The sequence below is a fragment of the Chiloscyllium plagiosum genome, unplaced genomic scaffold (assembly GCF_037043375.1).
Source record: "Chiloscyllium plagiosum isolate Xiang-an unplaced genomic scaffold, Cpla_swu_hap1 HiC_scaffold_3, whole genome shotgun sequence".
NCBI classification, from domain to species: Eukaryota; Metazoa; Chordata; class Chondrichthyes; order Orectolobiformes; family Hemiscylliidae; genus Chiloscyllium; species Chiloscyllium plagiosum.
Window position 1 is genome coordinate 22,180,373 of NW_028270141.1, and position 19,471 is coordinate 22,199,843.

A 19,471-nucleotide genomic window follows, 5' to 3' on the forward strand; every position below is an offset into this window, starting at 1 on the left:
CCTTTTTTGTTTTCTAAGGTTCTGAGAGCTCTTTCTAGGGCATAGAGTTCACAAGTTTGGGCTGACCAGCCGTTCGGCAGTCTTTCAGCCTCGATAATGCTTCCCTCTACTACAGCATATCCATTATGCCTTTTACCCTCAATCATCCGGGAGGACCCGTTGATAAACAACCGAGCACCCGCATGCAACGGTACGTCTCTTAAGTTCATTCGCACTTTAGTCTGATATTCAGTAATATCAAGGCAGTCATGTTCTGGATTGCCAGGGGCCACCCCCCTCTCTCCGCCACAGAAATGCAGCTGGATTCAAGCAACTGTCTGTGACTAACACAAGGTCATCCTGTTCTATTAAGATTGTCTCATATTTCAAGATCCGAGAATCTGTGAGCCATTGTCTTGCTTTCTGATTTAGTATGGTCCGTACCTGATGTGGGGTGCTGACTATTAAGGCTCCCCAAAAAGTAAGTTTCCGACTCTCCTCTACCAATAAGACTGTTGCTGCCACTGCCTGCACACACTCTGGTCAGTAATGTATCTTTCCATTCTTTAATTAACAATGAATTAATGCAGTTCATGTTTTAAATTAACCATGAATCAATATGACAGGTCACTGAGAATGTGTGACGGAATCCTGCCAATTAATATTGACTCAGGCTAACACAATTGATTCATTATAAATATTAATTATTAATTATATGTATATTATATAATTCAGGGTGGAAATGCAACAAGTGACTAAAACATTTTAAAAACTGTAATCGTGCAGTTCTGTTTGTTTACCAGTCACTTATGACTTCTCACTCTGTTTCTGTAATTGTATTTGCTCGAGCACATTCATTTTAAGAACCTCAACAGATTCCATAGCACCATTTGCAGTTAATTCAATCCCCAATTTGGTGGCAATATCTCGTCATGAACGCAAAACTGACTCTTCATGCCTCATCACAAAACTGTCGCCATAATCCAATTAACGTTTTCGGTCCCACTCCCTTTGGCTTAAACTTTAAGGATGACCTTGCTGTCCCCGTATCGACTCGGAAAACTACGTCCTCTTTGTAAGGTCCCACCTTTAAATTTATCAAGGGTTCCTGGTGGGTCCCCGGGGGCAGGAACTCCTGACACCCCTATCTTTCATCAAGGTTCATAAACGGCACTGCCTTTACTTCCTTTTTCGGATCAGGACACTCTCTCTTAAAGTGACCTGTCTTTCTAAAGTAATAACATCCCGCCTGTGGGGGTTTCCACTTCGATCCTTGTTCCTGTCTACCAGGTGCCTTAACATCTCCTCCCTTTATTTTCAACATGCTGCCCGCCACCATTCCGGTTTCCTTCTGTTTTTAGTTTGTCCTTTTCTTTATTACCCAATGTTTTGTTTAGACCTTGATTTTTCAAGAAATATTGCAATATTTCTTGCTCCCTGTAATCTCAAATATAATTTATCAATTTATGCTTGTCTAACTTTAAAGCCTGTTCCTAAATATACATTTAGGAATCTTACTTGTATATATATATATATATATATATTATAAATTCATTTATTCAGTATTTAATATTTAAAATGTAATGTGCATACAGTTCCCAACTTTGAAATCCACTATAATTACCCGGTTTTAGTCCCTTGATCCAAAATTAGTTTTCTTAAGTAGTCCTGACCAGTCATTGCTCAATTACAATGCTATAGGTCGTTAAAAAAATTTCTAATGCATGAATAATTGCCAAATCCAAGGTCACCGATTTTAACCATAGGATTTTTTTTTTGATTTATTACAATCTACTGTTGAACTGAGACTTCAACTGTCCTCCACAAATTGCTTTTATGTAAGGATAAAAGAGGTTAGTTAGAAACTAATAGTAAGGTAGTCATGACATGTAAAAAGAGTAGGAGTTAACATTTATTTCATAATCTTGCAAAATCCTTAACCTTAAAAGAAATCATGTTAAAATTTACATAATAGAAATCAGATTCAAAACAGTCCCGGATCTCAAGTTCCAGGGAACATTCTATCACCAACAAACAAATATGCATTCAGACTGAATCACAAAGGGTTAAACTTTCGACTAGCTGTACAGCTCTTTTCTCTCTCTCTCTCTCTCACACACACACACACACACACACACGCAGACACTTTGAGCTTCCCGCAACAACTCCTCTAGGTTTTGAATATTTTTCTGGATTTCTGGCTATAAATCAGTTACAAAGTGTACCCTCAGTAGCCCTTCAGCTACTAGCCCTTCTGACACGAAGCATAATCTGATTCCTCCTGACTGTAAGGCTGTTTCCAATTGACATTTTATCATTTTTTTTATCATTTCCTCGCGTCCGAGGATTGTACTTCCAATCTCTTAATATTTTTCCTAAAGGACTGTCCGTTGGGATGTGGTCCTCGGACGTCCCTCTCATGTCTCCTTCAACTCTTATACAACTAATACTCGGCCGTTTCTTTATGTAACTTAATTAACCTTACTGAGATCTGGTGTCACGTTCTTCCACACCCACTTCAGGGTCCTGACCTTCACGTGGGGGATTTCCCCTCTTAACAACCGGTCTAAGGCTGGGTGGTCGAATCAGGTAGACACCTCACTGATCAGATTAATTTAGCCAATTAAATACCTTAATTTATGTGTTGCCAATTTCCCATACTTCTCGTACGTGCCCGACCACCAAGGCAATACTTCAAGGTCCATTTTCATACCTTGGTCTGTGCACAAGAGTTACCAGGTCAAATGCGCCCAGTCCCGCGGCAATACCTGGCAGCAACCACCCCGTTGCTTGCCCTAGATGACTATCACTACCTATCCCGGCTGCCCGGATACCCAGGTCTTGTATACACAAGAGTTGATCTGACCAAGCCGCCGTGTGTCAGCGTGCCCTGTCCCACGGCAATGGTGGCAGCAACAACCGTTGCTTGCCCCGGTCGCCCAGAGATATACAGATATATCTTACCCGGGTCTTCCGTACACAAAAGTTACCCGACCAAACTCGCCGAACGCCAGCCCATGGCAATGGCAGGAACAACCATTGCTTGCCACAGTTGCCCGGAGATATATATCTTACCCAGGTTTTGTGTATAAAAGAGTTACCTGACCAAACCCGCCGCGTGTCAGCGCGCTCCGCCCCGTGGTGATGGCAGCAAATTCCATTGCCTACCCTGGTCACCCGGATAATACTTATTCAAGACCTTTTTCTTACCCGGGTCCTGGGCACAAGAGTTACCCAACCGAACCTGCCGCGTCTCAATCCATCTTGTTTCCAGGGTCTCTCAGTCCGGATCTCGCTCGCCCGAGCCGCTGCGGCAAAGAGGGAAACTAAAGACCGCCAAAATCAGTGAGGTGCACCTTTTCTGTTTTCCCAACAATTGCCAAGAGACTGGAGCTTGGGATCCCGGACGAGCCCCCAAATCTGTTAGAAACAAAATTCAATAAAATTTAGACGCGACCACCAAAGCTGGAAACAAGACAATTTATTCTACGATCTTGCAAGAAAGGACCCCAATTGCAGAAAGCAATTGAAGTGATGATTATTCAAACTACTACACAATTATACTTTTGAGCTGCGTGAGGTCACCTCTCCCAACTCCTGCATTACCCAATCTCTCTTAGTATTTTGCCTCTGCCCATCTATGTTCCACGCCCATTGCCCCCTCCCCCCAGGTTGGCAACCTTCCACACATTATTTTGTTGACAGTACATCAAGATCTGGTTTAACATTTTGTATGAATTCTGCTGGTACATTCCATCCTCGGACATTTCATTAACTTGTATCATTTTGTATAGCCCAAGCATTTCGGTTATCTCAGCTTTTTGCTGAAAACATCATTTTTAAAAATAACTTATGTGCTATAATAATTACACACCAAAATTAGTATTTAATTAACCACAATTATACACTGAAAAGTAGAGATACTCTTCCCTAAATACCTGAAGAGTTAATAGTTCTCTTGCTGTACCCCTTTTCTGTATGCTTTTTCTATATCTGCAAAAACAACACTTTTCCCCATTTCTAACAATACCAACCACCGCTCCTTCATCCCAGTTCCCACAATCTTAAAATCAATTCCATACCTTCCCAAACATGGACACTTGTCACAACCCTTCTGTCATCCATCCTCCTATCACCTCCACCAGTTTCTCTCACCCATCCCTCCCAGACTCCAGGGGTCACTACCTGTCTCCCAGTTGCCCATCACTTCTGCTGTCTGGAATCCCTGGCTCCTTAGTTTCATTGACATTGAACTTGTGTGAATTGTGGAGGGTGGATGGGTGGGGAGCATGTGTGCTGATGGGTGACAAGGAGCAGGTGTGGGTAGTAGGTCATTGGGAGTTCTGACTGACATTAGGAATGAAGGAATAAAGATATCATGATGGCGAGGAGAGAACCAGAATTAATTACATTATTGTATAAGCCAGTTGGCCCTAAAGGGTTAACTCTTTGTATAGCATCACTTACTGAGATGGATCAGATAGTCTCTGGGAAGAACTTGTTCCAATCCTACTCAAGTCCCTCCCCACATTGATGACATCATCAGTGCTACTTCCCTCTCTTGTCTGGAGCTGGAAATGTTGATCAATTTTGCTTCAATTTCCATCCCTCTCTCACCTTCATTTGGTCTATCTCTGACTCCTCCCAACCCTTCCTCAACATCTGTTTCCATTACTGGGGATAGTCTGGTCATCAAAAACAATACAAACCCACCGATTCCCACATTTACCTGGGGCTATGCAACCTCACACCATACTTCCTGTAGGGACTCCATCCCATTTTCCCACTTCCTCCATCTCCATTGCATCTATTCTGAAGATACCAAATTCCACAATAATGTCTCAGCAATGTCCACCTTTTTCCTCAACTGAGGACACCCCATCACCATGGTTGACAGGGGCCTTAGCTGTGACTGACCTATTTCCTGCACTTCTGCTCTCACTCCTTTCTTTCCCTTACCCAACACCAATAGGGTCACTGTGTTCTCATTCCACCAGCAACCACATCCAAAGGAACATTAGACACCATTTCTGCCACCTTCAGTGGGATGCCAGCATCATACACATATTCCCCTCCCCTCATTTATCAGCATTTTCAGGGGCTGTTCCCATTGGGAAACCCTGGTCCACTCCTCCTCTCCTCCCAACACCCACATGGCACCTTCCCATGCAATCGCAGAAGGTGTAACACCTGCATGTTTATCTCCACATTTCTCACTATCCAAGACTGCAGACACACCTTCTAGATGAGGTAACAATTTACCTGCATTTCACTCAAACTAATCTACTGTACTTGCTGATCACAATGTAGTGTCCTCTACACTGGGGAGATGAAATGGAGATTAGGCGACCGTTTTGCAGGACACTTATGTTCTATCTGCAAAGTAACGCCAAGTTTGCCACTTCAACACATCACTGTGCTCCCCAGCCAACATTTCCATCTCAGGTGTGCTTCAGTGCTGCAGTGAGGTTCAGTACAAACTGAAAGAATAGCACCTCATTTTCCACTTCTAGGACTCAATATTGACTTCAATAATTTTAGAACCTGAACTCCTTTCTTGAAGTTCTTTCCTCACTCGTATAGCCCTGGCTTTGTCATGACATGGACTGAACCAGCTAACCCATTCTCGCCTACTTATAGTCCCCATAAAGTCTTTCACTCTGACTTACCATTAGCCATCCCTTTGATAACCCAACCATCTTTCTCTCTCTGGGCATTGTCTTCATTTATTTGCTTAATTCTCCATACCTTCTCCCCCTCCAGTCACCCCACTCACTCCCATCCCTGTCTTCTACATTTTCCTAGACATGAATAGTTCTGAAAAAGGGTCATTGGATTGAAAACACTAACTTGATTTCATTCTCACAGATGCTGCCTGAACTTCTGAGTTTCCCCAGCAATTTCTGAATGATCATCACGAGTCATCCTTAATTACGCTGAGAAAATAGTGATGAGATGCCTCTTAATGTTATTTATAACAATTTGATAAAATTCATTGGTTTGCAAGGATACTTCAGGGTACAGTTACGTGCCAGATATATTGGTATGGGGCTGGAGTCACATAGGCCAAACCAGGTCAGCACAAGTTGTTAAAATAACTCCACAGAGACCAGTATCCTGTCGCAGAATCACCCTTTATTTACACTTGCATAGTACTTGCCACTAGTCTGACTGTCTCAGAATGAACAGCCCCCCACAGTCCTGTTTATTTTCTTTTTTTTCTCCCAGAGACACCAAACTGGCCTCAGCTCAGTCTCACACTATCCCACTTCCCCTGGGCACAGCCCCCAGTCCCGTGCTTATCCCACGCCCTGAAACGTAATCAGGCTCAGAATTAACTCCCCAAAGGCTGGTGTCCTGTCACCAAGTCCCCTTTTACTTTCATAGGGAGAGTCCCTGACCCTGACCCAGCTCCTTCACAGCTAGCTCTCAGAGTGAATAGAACCCCTGACCTTCCTATTTATTTTTTTGTGCAGGTGTAAGACACAGTGAAAGACACAAGGTGCATGAATCTTTATTCAGTTTCCATCACCAGGAAGAAAAGAAATATCCAAGTGGCAAGTGACAACAGGTCTGTTTATTTTTTTTAACAACAGAAAGAGCTGTGGATGCTGTAAACCAGAAATAGTGAAGAAATAATCAGAGTTAATGTCCGGTCACCCTTCCTCAGACAGGATGTCTGACACACCAATTTTTTTTCTCTTTTATTTACAAAGACACCAACAAAAATCAGTCACCTCTTCTCCTTCCCTTCACTCACTGATGCAGCTCCCTCAGAGCCAGCTCTCAGATGAACAGATCCCCTGATGCACTCATGTTTATTTTTCTTTTTTTCCTTTTTTCTTTTTTTTTTGTTTTCCCCACACTACCGCCTAACTGCAGTAGTGCTTATTTATTTCCCCAGCACCCATGCTGTGCGTGTGCAGGTGTGGGACACAGTGAAAGACACAAGGTGTACAAATCTTTATTCAGTTTTCACCACCAGGAAGAAAAGAAACGCCCAAGTGGCCAGTGACCACAGTCCTGTTTTTTTTTATCATTTTTATGTTTTTTCCTCTTTTTTCTTTCTTTTTTTCCAGCACCCATGTTGCGTGTGTGCAGGTGTGAGACACAGTTAAAGACACAAGGTGTACAAATCTTTATTCAATTTCCACCACCAGGAAGAAAAGAAACGCCCAAGTGACCAGTGGCGACAGTCCTGTTTATTTTTTTTTCTCCCTCAGAGCCAGCTCTCAGAGTGTAAGGATGTTTGACACACCTGTTTATCTTTTTTCTTTTTTTTCTCTTTTTACTCTTTTTTTTCTTTCTTGTGTGTGTGCAGGTGTGAGACATAGTGGAAGACACAAGGTGCATGAATCTTTACTCAGTTTCCACCACCAGGAAGAAAAGAAACACCCGAGTGGCCAGTGACAACAGTCCTGTTTAATTTTTTTTTAACAGGATTTCTGAGACTCCTGTTCTTTTAATTTTTTTTTAATAGAACCTCTGACATTCCTGTTTTCTTTCCCCCACACTACCGCCTAAATGCGGTAGTGTTTATTCCCCCCCCCCACCCGCACCCATGTTGTGTGTGTGCAGGTGTGAGACACAGTGAAGAACATGAGGTGTATGAATCTTTATTCAGTTTCCAACACCAGGAAGAAAAGAAACACCCAAGTGGCCAGTGACAACAGTCCTGTTTAATTTTTTTCTTTTTTTTAACAGAAGCCAGTATCCTGTCACCAAGTCACCCTTTATTTACACAAGAGAATCCTTGGCACTGATTGAGCTCCCTCAGAGGCAGTTCTCAGATTGAGCAGAATGTCTGGCACCCGTTTTTTTTATATATATATTACCCCCACACTACCGCCTAACTGCGGTAGTGCTTATTTTTCCTCCCGTACCCATGTTGTGTGTGTGCAGGTGTGAGACACAGTGAAAGACACAAGGTGCACGAATCTTTATTCCGTTTCCACCACCAGGAAGAAAAGAAACACCCAAGCGGCCAGTGACGACAGTCCTGTTTATATCTGTCAGCCAGGGCTCTCTGTTTGGACCAGATTAACAGCCCTATTTAGGGAACTCATACTCAATGAGATCCACCTGACTGAACTTTTTACCTTACTACAGCTGTGTTTGATGATAATCCAACAGTTTCACAGTCAAACACATCCTGATTTAAAAATATTAAGTTCAAGTTCTCAAACTGCTAGCATGAATTCATGTTCCCTGTATTATTTTATCACAGCTTCTGAATAACTAATACAACAGCATAAACATCATATTACCATATGCACTGGCTGCTTCAATTCAGTGCATACTTGTTATTTCTGCATTTAATCTTTTGCATTTAAGAGACATAATTCACCTTAATCTCTAAACGTCTGAATTATTTTCTAGCAAGAAGAATGACAAATATATTGCTGCTTTTTAATTAATATATGTTAACATTTAATCTATGCTTTACATAGAGATACAAAAAAAAATTGCTTAACTATTTCTAGTTAATCTTCTCTTGCATTGCTCATTCCATACATGCACCATCCTTTGTGTGATAAAAGGTGCCCCTTAGATCCCTTTTAAGTTTTTTCCCTCTTGCATTAAACTTTTAGGAAGCATAAGCTAAACTTGTTTTACAATAAAATTAGGCTGTTTTATGATTCTGATTAATATATATTCTACTGTGCACTATATGCCAAAAAATCCTCTGTAAGACTTGCCAACATAAAATAAAATTGTGTTATAACAGATCATAGAATCCATACAGTGTGGAAACAGGCCCTTCAGCCCAACAAGTCCACATCGACCCTCCGAGGAGTAAACCACTAGACCCTATATTTTTATCCCTAACTAATGCACCTAACCTACACATCACTGAACACTATGGGCAATTTCACATGGCCATTCACCTAACCTGCACATCTTTGGATTGTAGGAAGAAACCCACACAGACACAGGGAGAACATGCAAATGCCACACACACAGTTACCCAAGGCTGGGATCGAACCTGGGTTCCTGGTGCTGTGAGGTGGTGGTACTAAACACTGAGTCACCGTGCCACCGATGATAATCATTTGATCAAATATTGGAATGGTTCTTCTTGCTGTATTTCAGACTATAAGATCATATTTATTTTCTGCTATTTCAAATAAATTGAGTAGAGTCACAGAGTCATAGAGATGTACGGCACAGAAACAGACCCTTTGGTCTAACTCATTCATGCCGATCAGATATCCTAAATTAATCTAGTCCCATGTGCCAGCACTTGGCCATATCCCTCTAAACCCTTTCTAATCATGTACCCATCCAGAAGTCTTTTAAATGTTGTTATTGTACCAGCCTCTGGCAGCTCATTCCATACATGCACCATCCCTAGATCCCTTTTAAGTCTTTTCCCTCTTGCATTAAAGCTATGCCCTCTCATTCTGGACTCCCCCCCCCCCCCACAACCCAGGGAAATGACCTTGTCTATTTACACTATCCATGCCCCTCATGATTTTATAAACCTCCATAAGGTCACCCCGTAGCCTCTGATGCTCCAGGGAAAATAGTCCCAGCCTGTTCAGCCTCTCCCTACAGCTCAAATCTTCCAACCTAGCAACATCCTTGTAAATCTTTTCTGAACCCTGTCAAGTTTTTGAAAGAGATATTTATTGAACTTATATTCTTTTTAATTTGCTCAGCTGAGTACAATTTTACTGACACCATGTATATCCAAATAGATGCTGTTGCCATGGAAACCCCCAGTAGACCCAGATCTGACAAACATTAAAAGCAAATCACTGCAAATGCTGGAAATCCAAAATACAAACAGAAGATGCTGGAAAAACTCAGCAGGTATGGCGAGGGAAACAAAGTTAACATTTTGAGTCCCTCAGGTTGGTTTCTCGATTAGCTGCCAGCCAAAATGGTCAAAAAAACATGTGGAGTAGCAACAACTCCTACAGTTGTTAAAGTGTTAAACTTTGGAAACAGTATCATTATTAGCCAATGAGCTTGTGAGGGATGAAATAAAGAACTGTGGATACTGAAGATTTGAAACAGAAACAGAAATTGCTGGAGAAACTGAGCAGGTCTGGTAGCGTCGGTGGAGAGAAGGCAGAGTGAACATTTTGAGTCCAGTGACATTTCTTCAGCACTTGCAGTTTGTGCAGAAAATGTCATACTGCCCAGATTAACTCTCCATGTGAAATATCAGCAAGTCTCAATCCAATAGAAACTGTAAATTCATAAATTAACTAGGTTACGTGGATACGTAATATCCTCTACAGGAAGGTACCAAGGATTTGTATGAGAGTATTAAAAGAAATAACACAGCAGAGGCCAGTAATATCTACATTGGATGGATGATTGAATGTGTGCTATGGATGTAATGTCTTTTATATATTTGTGTGCTGTCTTCATTTGTAGACATTCAAATAAGAGCAGGAGAGTTCTCCAGTCCAACAGTTTTTTTTTGTTATTTACTCAAAGGATGTGGACATCACTGGTTCAGTCAGCATTTATTGCATATCCCTAATTGCCCTTCAGTAGGTGATGGTGAGCTGCCTTCTTGAATCGCTGTAGTCTACATGCTGCAGGTTGAGCCACAATGCCCCGTTGGGGGTATTTCTAGGATTTTTCCCAATAGCAGTGAAAGAATGATGATATATTTCCAAATCAGGATGGTGAATGGCTTGGAGGGGAACTTTAAAGGGATGGTAGTATTCTTATGTAAATGTTTCCCTGTTCTTCAAGATTGAAATGATCATGGATTTGGAACATGCTATTTAAGTATCTTTGGTGAATTTCTGTAGTGCATCATGTAGTTAGTACACACTACTACTACTCAGTGCCAGTGGTAGAGGGAGTTGATACTTGTGGATGTAATGCCAATCAAGTGGGCTGCTTTGTCCTGTTTGCACATTCTCCCCGTGTCTGCGTGAGTCTCCTCTGAGTGCTTCAGTTTCCTCCCCCAGTCCAAAGATGTGCAGGTTAGGTCAATTGGCCTTGCTAAATTGCTCATAGTGTCAAGGGATGTGTAGGCTAGATACATGAGTCATGTAAAATGTAGAAGAATAGGGTAGGGGGAATGGATCCGGGCCAAATGGCTTGTTTCCACACAGTAGGAGTTCTATGTTATTATTGTAATATTCCTTGCCTCTGACCTGCTCCTGTAGCCACTCTGTTTATTGGGGGGGGGGGGAGGGGGGGTCTAGATGAGTTTCTGGTCAATTATAACCCCCCCAGGATATTGATAGTTGGGGGTTCAGTGATGGCAACATCATTGAATCTCAAGACACAGTGGTTAGATTGTCTCTTATTTGTTATGGTAATTGCTTGGAACTGGTGTGGCGTGAATATTATTTGCACTTGTCAACCCAAGCCTGGATATTATCCAGATTTTGTTGCATTTGAACAGTTGCTTCAGTTTCTGAGGAGTCATGAATGGCGCTGAACATTGAACAATCATTGGCTAACATCTCCACTTTTGACCTTATGATGGAGGACGGTCATTGATGAAGCATCTGAAAATAATTGGGCCTGGTAAATTAGCTTGAGGAACTCCTTCAGAGATGTCCTGGAGCTGAGATGACTGACCTCTAACAACCACAGCCATCTTCCTATATCCCAGGTATGATGCCAAACAGCGGAGAGTTTGCCCCCAATTCTCATTAATTCCAGTTTTGCTGGATGACCCACTCAATTGAATGCAACCTTAATGTCACTCTCAACCAACATCACAATAACAGGTTATTTTATAATTCATCTTTTATTTGAGAGACCTTGTTGTGCCCAATTTGAACTGCTACGTTGCCCTCTTTATAATCGTACTACAGTTACATAAATGTTTTTTGACCTAAAACAATTAATTTTAAGAAGAATCTTGAAGTTCTCAAATGGGCACAATGAACATAAACTTGCAATGATGATGAATGCAGCCTTGGGTTGTGGCCTGTCTTGGAGATGGTGCAATGGTTTTTAAAATAACAGAAAAGTTGTGGAAACTTGCTTTGAGCCATATGTAAATGGCACTTGCAGTTAATTAATCTTTTGCATGGATTTTATTGATTTCAGCTGAGTCATTGTGCTATGGCTCATTTAATGGTGTTCTCTGCTTTTTTTAATAGAATCGCTACAGTGTGGAAACAGGCCCTTCAGCCCAACAAGTCCACACAGACCCTCCAAAGAATAACCCATCCCCCTACCCAAAATTTACCCCTGACTAATGCACCTAACCTACACATCTCTGAAATCTATGGGCAATTTAGCATGACCAAGTCATCTAATTTGCACATTTTTGGATTGTGGAGGAAGCCCACACAGACCTGGGAAGAATGTGCAAACTCCACATAGACAGTCACCTGATGCTAGAATCAAACCCAGGTTGCTAGCGCTGTGAGGCAGCAGTACTAACCACTGAGCCACTGAAGGGTGCATTTGAATCTGAAGGGTATAGATTCAAGCTGCTTGACCTTGAACATAGGATTTGAGCACATAACTCAAAGCTGACTTCCCAGTATCGTTCCAAAAGAGGGCTGACTTCCAGAGGAGCCAACGTTTGGACATCGGCCCAATCTGTTCTTTCAGGTGAATGGAAATGATCCAATGACACTCTTCTCTCTGTTATCCTGTCCAATATTTGACCTTCACTCACATTAATGAAAAAAACTCTGGTATCTCAACATTAGAAACAAAATATGGTTTCACATATCTGTTTGAAAGAGTTTCTCACACATAAATCAGTTGCTATGTTTCCTATAGCAGTGACTATACTCCCAAAATAGCTAATTGGCTATAAAACACTTCAAAATGTCTGTTGTCTTGAAAGTTTATACAAGTGCAAGGTTTTTTTTAAAAAGAGCAGTCCAATTTGGCAGAAACACCTACTCTATAACTATTTATTTAGTCATTATTTGTCAGTAATTTAATAGAACCACTTGAGATCTATAATGACCTGGATTTTGCAGTGACAGTGAATCTTTCACTATTCATTGTCCTCACTGGTAACGAGAAATGAAATCTGCACATGTTCTAAATTCATACTTATCGCTAAACATCTTTACTGGTGCAGAAAAGCTTAGTGTATAGGAATTTCAGGAGTGTGTCGGTTGATCAAATATTCCGGATAATCAAAACGTCCATATAATCAATGTAAAAACACACATTAAGTAATAGAAATATAATACAGGGGATATATGTACACATCACTGTTATACTTTATTTACAGCATAAATCACTTCAATAATAATGCAACTTTGCCTAAATAAAACCTACCAGCAGAGAGCCTTCTCATTCACACTCTCAGCTGACTACTAAGACATAGTAGTAGATCACAGTATTTGAGGAGAAATTGATTTGAAATTGAATCAACTGTTGATAATTCCTGTGGCCATTTTGTTGAACAACACAGATATTTACATTGAGGTAAATGCATTTTAAAAACTATAGTAATTGGACAGAATAATACAAGAAACTTTGCCATATTTAAGGTATATAATTGTCAGTTTATCGAGAGTGCAGGTTCATAAGGTGCTGGTTAAAACATAGCTGGCTGTACTTGATTGCTTATCTCATTGCTGATATTGCTGCAGGTGCCACACACCAAAATCTAAAACTCGATTTAAATCATGTTCAGGAAAGGAGAAGATCACAGCAAAGAGATCACTAGATCTTTGCGGACAGCATTCTCTTCTCTTAACCATGACAATATTGCCACCTTTTGAGATTTTTCCTTGGTCTCCTTTGAAATCTCTCCAACATTCACACATTTTAGTTGCCTCCTTGGACAGCTTTTAACTCTAAACATATGACGTGACAATGTTAATGACATTGTGCAGAAACAATCATGTTTTGAAAATATGTTGCTTGTATGACATTGTTGTCCTGTGCACAATACCATCAAGACACTATCAATACTTACCCTGTTTTGGTTCCTTTACTAAACAGCAAAAAACCTAGTTTGAGAAAGAGGTGTGCAGATGAGCATCTAATTTGTTTTTTATTGAAGAAGTAGTTATTTATCATTACAGGACAACAGGCTTTAATTTCCACATTCATCAAAGTTTTACCTGCACATCCACTAATATCATCTATTGTATCCATTGCTCCCGATGCGGTCTCCTCTACATTGGGGAGACTGGGCGCCTCCTAGCAGAGCGCTTTAGGGAACATCTCCGAGACACCCGCACCAATCAACCAAATCGCCCAGTGGCTCAACATTTCAACTCCCCCTCCCACTCTGCCGAGGATATGGAGGTGCTGGGCCTCCTCCACCGCCGCTCCCTCACCACCAGACGCCTGGAGGAAGAACGCCTCATCTTCCGCCTCGGAACACTTCAACCCCAGGGCATCAATGTGGATTTCAACAGTTTCCTCATTTCCCCTTCCCCCACCTCATCCTAGCTTCTAACCTCCAGCAACTCGATCCCCTGACCTGTCCGGACTTGTCCGACCTGCCCAGCTCCTTTTCCACCTATCCACTCCACCCTCTCCTCCCTGACCTATCACCTTCATCTCCTTCCCCACTGACCTATTGTACTCTATGCCACTCTCTCCCCACCCCCACCCTCCTCTAGCTTATCTCTCCACGCTTCAGGCTCTCTGCCTTTATTCCTGATGAAGGGCTTTTGCCCGAAACGTCGATTTTGCCTGTCTTCGGATGCTGCCTGAATTGCTGTGCTCTTCCAGCACCACTGATCCAGAATCTGGTTTCCAGCATCTGCAGTCATTGTTTTTACCTCATTGAAAAGTATTTGTCCAGTTTTTATCGTTATATTTCTCTTTTTCAGTTTTAGATAACCAAATGACAACAGAAGGATCTTTTCAAAGCCTTACTTGGAGAACGTAACTGTGAAAAGGTATGGCAAATGGGGGTTTATTGTTATCTACAATTGCTAAGTAAGGTATTTAGTGCAAATTACCACATGGAGCATGAAGGTGTTATTTGAAAATCATTGAAAATGTTGATTGAAAGTCAATGATGGAAACAAAGTTTCTGATGGAAGTCACTGATCACTGTACCATAGCACACAAGAATTCATTGAGTTTCTAGCTTCACCTTGTGGCCAAAGCCTAAACAACACCACTGCAACCTTTAAAGTCTCCTGCTGTAACATTGAAAGAAAGTCTAACGTACTTGTGGTACTGAGTAAGTGTGTTATGATGACCCCCAAAAACAAATGGTGGTTTATTGCATACTCATTTAGGGCTAGAATGCTTCCTGAAGAAGGGCTTATGCCCGAAATGTTGATTCTCCTTCTCCTTGGATGCTGCCTGACCTGCTGCGCTTTTCCAGCAACACATTTTTAAGCTCTGATCTCCAGCATCTGCAGTCCTCACTTTCTCCTAGAATGCTATGTTACAACATCACCATATAATTAATAAGTATGTTCTGAAGCTTTTCTTCACAAATTAAGGAATGCTGTTTTGAAGTGACGAAGGAGCAATTCCTAACTGGGGTGACAGGTTTGGATGTTCACTGCCATTTAATGCAGGACTTAGTCCTTGTGGTGAGTTAGATGATCTGAGTCAGACAGGGTTCATGGTTGCTGCATTTTGCTTCCAACACAGAGGGCACGATTAGCCCTGGGTTCACCTAGAGGGAGGTTCATGGTGACTGCAGTAACCTGTGCCAGAAATGCAGTTTTGGGAGAGAACAACATTTGTTTTCACCCTGCAATTCCTACACCTGCACAGCCTGTGTGACATTGGATGTCAAGGTGAATACATGAGAACTAGGGTGAGCCATCAAAAGGTTAACAGCATGGGAATAATTACCCTACCTGCCTGTGTATCAACGTAGTCAGTTTTGCCCTGCATGGGGACATTCTTGGCTTGTTGTAAAACTGAGTATCTGGTGCCAAATCCTTTCCATTACTGAAAAAAACCTACTTCCACTTCTGTAACATTACCTATCTACACAGCTGCTGTTGAAACTCTCATCCTTTCTGGCCAATTGATGGAGTCACTGCTGCTGCCATTAAATTCATCCATCTGCCATGATGAATGCCTCCATGCCCTCTGTTTCTTCCTCTCATGCCGTCCCAACCAATACCCTTCCACTGACACACTCATCAGCCTCTCACTTCCTCCAAACAAAAGCGGTGGCCATAGGCACCCGCATGGGCCTCAGCTATGTCTATCTCTTTGTCAGGTATGTGGAACAGTCCATCTTCCACAGCTACATCGGTACCATCCCCCAAAATCTCCTCCGCTACATTGATGATGGTATCGGCACTACCTAGTGCTCCCTTGAGGAGGTTGAACAGTTCATCAACTTCACTAACATCTTTCACTCCAACCTTAAGTTCACCTGGACCATCTTGGACACCTCCCTCCTCTTCCTGGACCTCTCCATCTCCATCCCCGCCGACTGACTAACCACGGACATCTACTACAAATGCACCGACTCCCATGTTACCTAGACTGCACCTCTTCCCACTCTTCCTCTTGTAAAAATGCTATCCCTTATTCCAATTCCTCCGCCTCCACCACATTTGTCCCCAGGATGACTAATTCCACCTCAGAAAATTCCAGATGGCCTCCTTCTTCCAAAATCGCAATTTCCCTTCCCATGTTGTCAACGATGCCCTCCAGCAGATCTCCTCCATTCCCCGCAACTCTGACTTTGAATCCCACCCCTCCCAACGCAACAAGAACAGAACACCCCAGGTCCTCACCTTCCAGCCCACCAGCCTCGAGATACATCGCCTCATCTCTGCCACTTCTGCCACCTACAAATGGACCCCACCACCAGAGATAAATTTCCCTCCCAATCCCTATTAGCATTCTGGAGAGACAATTCCCTTCATGAGTCCCTTGTCAGCTCCATGCCCTCCCCCACCCCCACCAGCCCACAGCCCACTCCCGGCACCTTCCCTGCCACCAAGGAAGTGCAAAACCTGTGCCCACATCTCCCTCCTCACCTCCATCCAAGGCCCTTCAAAGGATCCAAAGGGTCCTTCTACATCGACAGAGATTTACCTGTACCTCCAACAATGTCATCTGTTGCACCCGATTTGCCTGAGGTGGTCTCCTCTACAATGGAGAGACAAGATGCCTTCTTGCGGATTGTTTCAGAGAACATATCTGGGACACCCGCACCAAACAACCCCTCTGCCCCACAGCTGAACACTTCAACTTCCCCTCCCACTCTGCCAAGAACATGCAGGTCCTGGGCCTCCTCCATCACCAAACCCTTACCACCCGATGCATGGAGGAGGAATGCCTCATATTCCACCTTGGGACCCTGCAACCACATGGAATGAGTGTGGATTTCAACTGCTTCCTCATTTCCCCTCCCCTACATTGTCCAGTCCCAAGCCTTCAACTAGACACCGCCCTCAAGACTGTCCATCACCTTTCCCATTTATCCACTCCACCCTCCTCTCCGACCTATCACCTTCTCCCTCACCTTTATCTGCCCATCCCTTAATGTCATTGATTGGCAGTAAGAGTCCACAGTAAGAGTTTACTTGTCAACCAGTTAGCATCCTGTTTTCATGCAGGATAAATTGCTGCTCCTTTTGAAATTGTGACTCTCTCTTAATGAGTGCAAGAAGGAAAGCTTTGATTTTGGTATCACTTTTCTCAGCAGCATTAAAGCTGAATTTTATTTTCTATTTCTCTGTAATTTGACTATGTATTTGCTCCTCTATCTTCTTATTATTTGCTCTACAATAAACTACGCTTTTCTGTTCCTTAACTTCAGTTTGTCTTGGAGCCTTCTTCTTAATTGTTTTACACTATCTCTGTAATATTATGTTTGCTTAATATCACCACTTGACTAATATTGCTACCATCTTCCCTTTCTTTTGGCTTAGCACATACTTCTTGAATACTTTGGATTAATACTATTTTACCTATCTCCAATGCTGGCATAAATTAGATTCCCTAAGTATGGAAACTTCGGCCCAACAAGTCTACAATGACCCTCGGAAGAGTAACCCACCCAGACTCATTCCCCTCCACTTACCCCTGACTAATGCACCTAACACAATGGGCAATTTAGCATGGCCAATACACTTGACCTGCACATCTTTGGATTGTGGGAGGAAACCAGAGTGCACAGAGGAAACCCATGCAGACACGGGGAGAACGTGCAAACTTCACAGAGACAGGTGCCTGAGGCTGGAATTGAACCCAGGTCCCTCACGCTGTCGGCAGCGCTGCTAACCACTGAGCCATCGTGCTGCCTATGGCACAGCTGCAAATTGTTGTTTCCTGAATGTTTAAAAGTTGATAGTGTCCATTAACCAAAGGAATATCCTTAAGGCATGGGGAATATTGGAATGCATGCAAATTATCTTAAATTAATAAAATTACATGCAATAAAAATTAAATATAGATGTTTAGAGAACCTCATTATGAATAATATTTTACGAAACAGAAAGCAGGGTAGTCAGGAAACACCACAAGTGTTACAACAGCTTGCACTGGCACTTCCTATCATTTGTTTCCTTTACTAGTTCATGTAACATCAGTTAGCCTAGTTACATTAAACATCAATGAGTGTGTGGATAGAGAGTAAAATTCTCCAGCTGTTCCAGTTATTCATCTTGACCTATTCAAACTTACTGTGGCTCATTTTCATGGCTGAGTTTTTTCCTTCTTCCTCCAACTTACCTGATTTTAGCGTTTTCTGCTGAGTCATAGAGTCATACAGTACGGAAGCAGACTCTTTGGTTCAACTCGTCCACACTGACCAGACATCCCAATCTGATCTAATCCCATTTGCCAGCATGTGGCCCATATCCCTCTAAACCTTTCCTAATCATACACCTATCAAGATGCCTTTTAAATGCTGTAATTGTACCGGCTTCCATCACTTCCTCTGGCAGCTCATCCCATACATGAATACCCTCTGTGTTAAAAAGTTACCCCCGAGGTCCTTTTTAAGTCTTCCTCTCTCAACTTAAACCTATTCCTTCTAACTTTGGAATCCCCCACCCCAGGGAAAAGACCTTGGCTATTCACTCGCTTCATGCTGTTTGTGATTTTATAAACCTCTTTAAGGTGGCCTGTTCTGTAATTTCTAAGGCCCCAAACTCCCTTTTCGTTAATGGTTTTTTCTTTGAAGAATGCCACTGTACCCAGTACTGCCAGAACCAGTCATCCTCCTTCTACCCCAAGTACTTTAAGGAACTAATTCCACTCCTATCCTCCCTAGCCTTAGCCCCAAGCTGTCTAGACTTTCACCCACCCTCTTTCTACTTCTATTTATTCCATCTGATAGCTAATGCTAGCTCTGCCATCCTGATGATTTCCCTTGAGCAGGCCTGATAAATGGATATGTCAGGAGGAAATATTTATGGTTCAATGGGCAAAACATTAGCTAGCTCCAGTCAAGGGTTGCTTATGTTATGATGAGAAGATATTACTGGCAATGCCTGAAAGCCTTAACAGTGCAAATCCCTGTTGAATTCTTGCTGGGGAATGCCAAGAACTTTCATTTAGTTAAAAATGTCAAATATCACATTTTATTCTATTGTTTCCACTCAGTCACTTGTAACCTGAACTGCTTAGTGTCAGT

General features: G+C 42.3%; 2 long non-coding RNA genes across 2 annotated transcripts in view; both read left to right on the top strand.

The window, feature by feature from the left end:
- Window positions 1-271: 271 nt before the first annotated feature.
- LOC148150535 (uncharacterized) lies at window positions 272-9,775 on the top strand. Its single transcript, XR_015751784.1, has 3 exons — window positions 272-521; window positions 6,456-6,550; window positions 9,681-9,775. It is a non-coding gene; the product is annotated as an uncharacterized LOC148150535 (long non-coding RNA).
- Window positions 9,776-11,385: 1,610 nt separating this feature from the next.
- The window catches only part of LOC148150536 (uncharacterized), a 49,998-nt gene continuing 41,912 nt past the window's right edge, over window positions 11,386-19,471 (top strand). The window contains exons 1-3 of the long non-coding RNA XR_015751783.1: window positions 11,386-11,572; window positions 12,069-12,528; window positions 14,730-14,798. This is a non-coding gene — a long non-coding RNA (uncharacterized LOC148150536). The remainder of the gene's footprint in view (window positions 11,573-12,068; window positions 12,529-14,729; window positions 14,799-19,471) is intronic.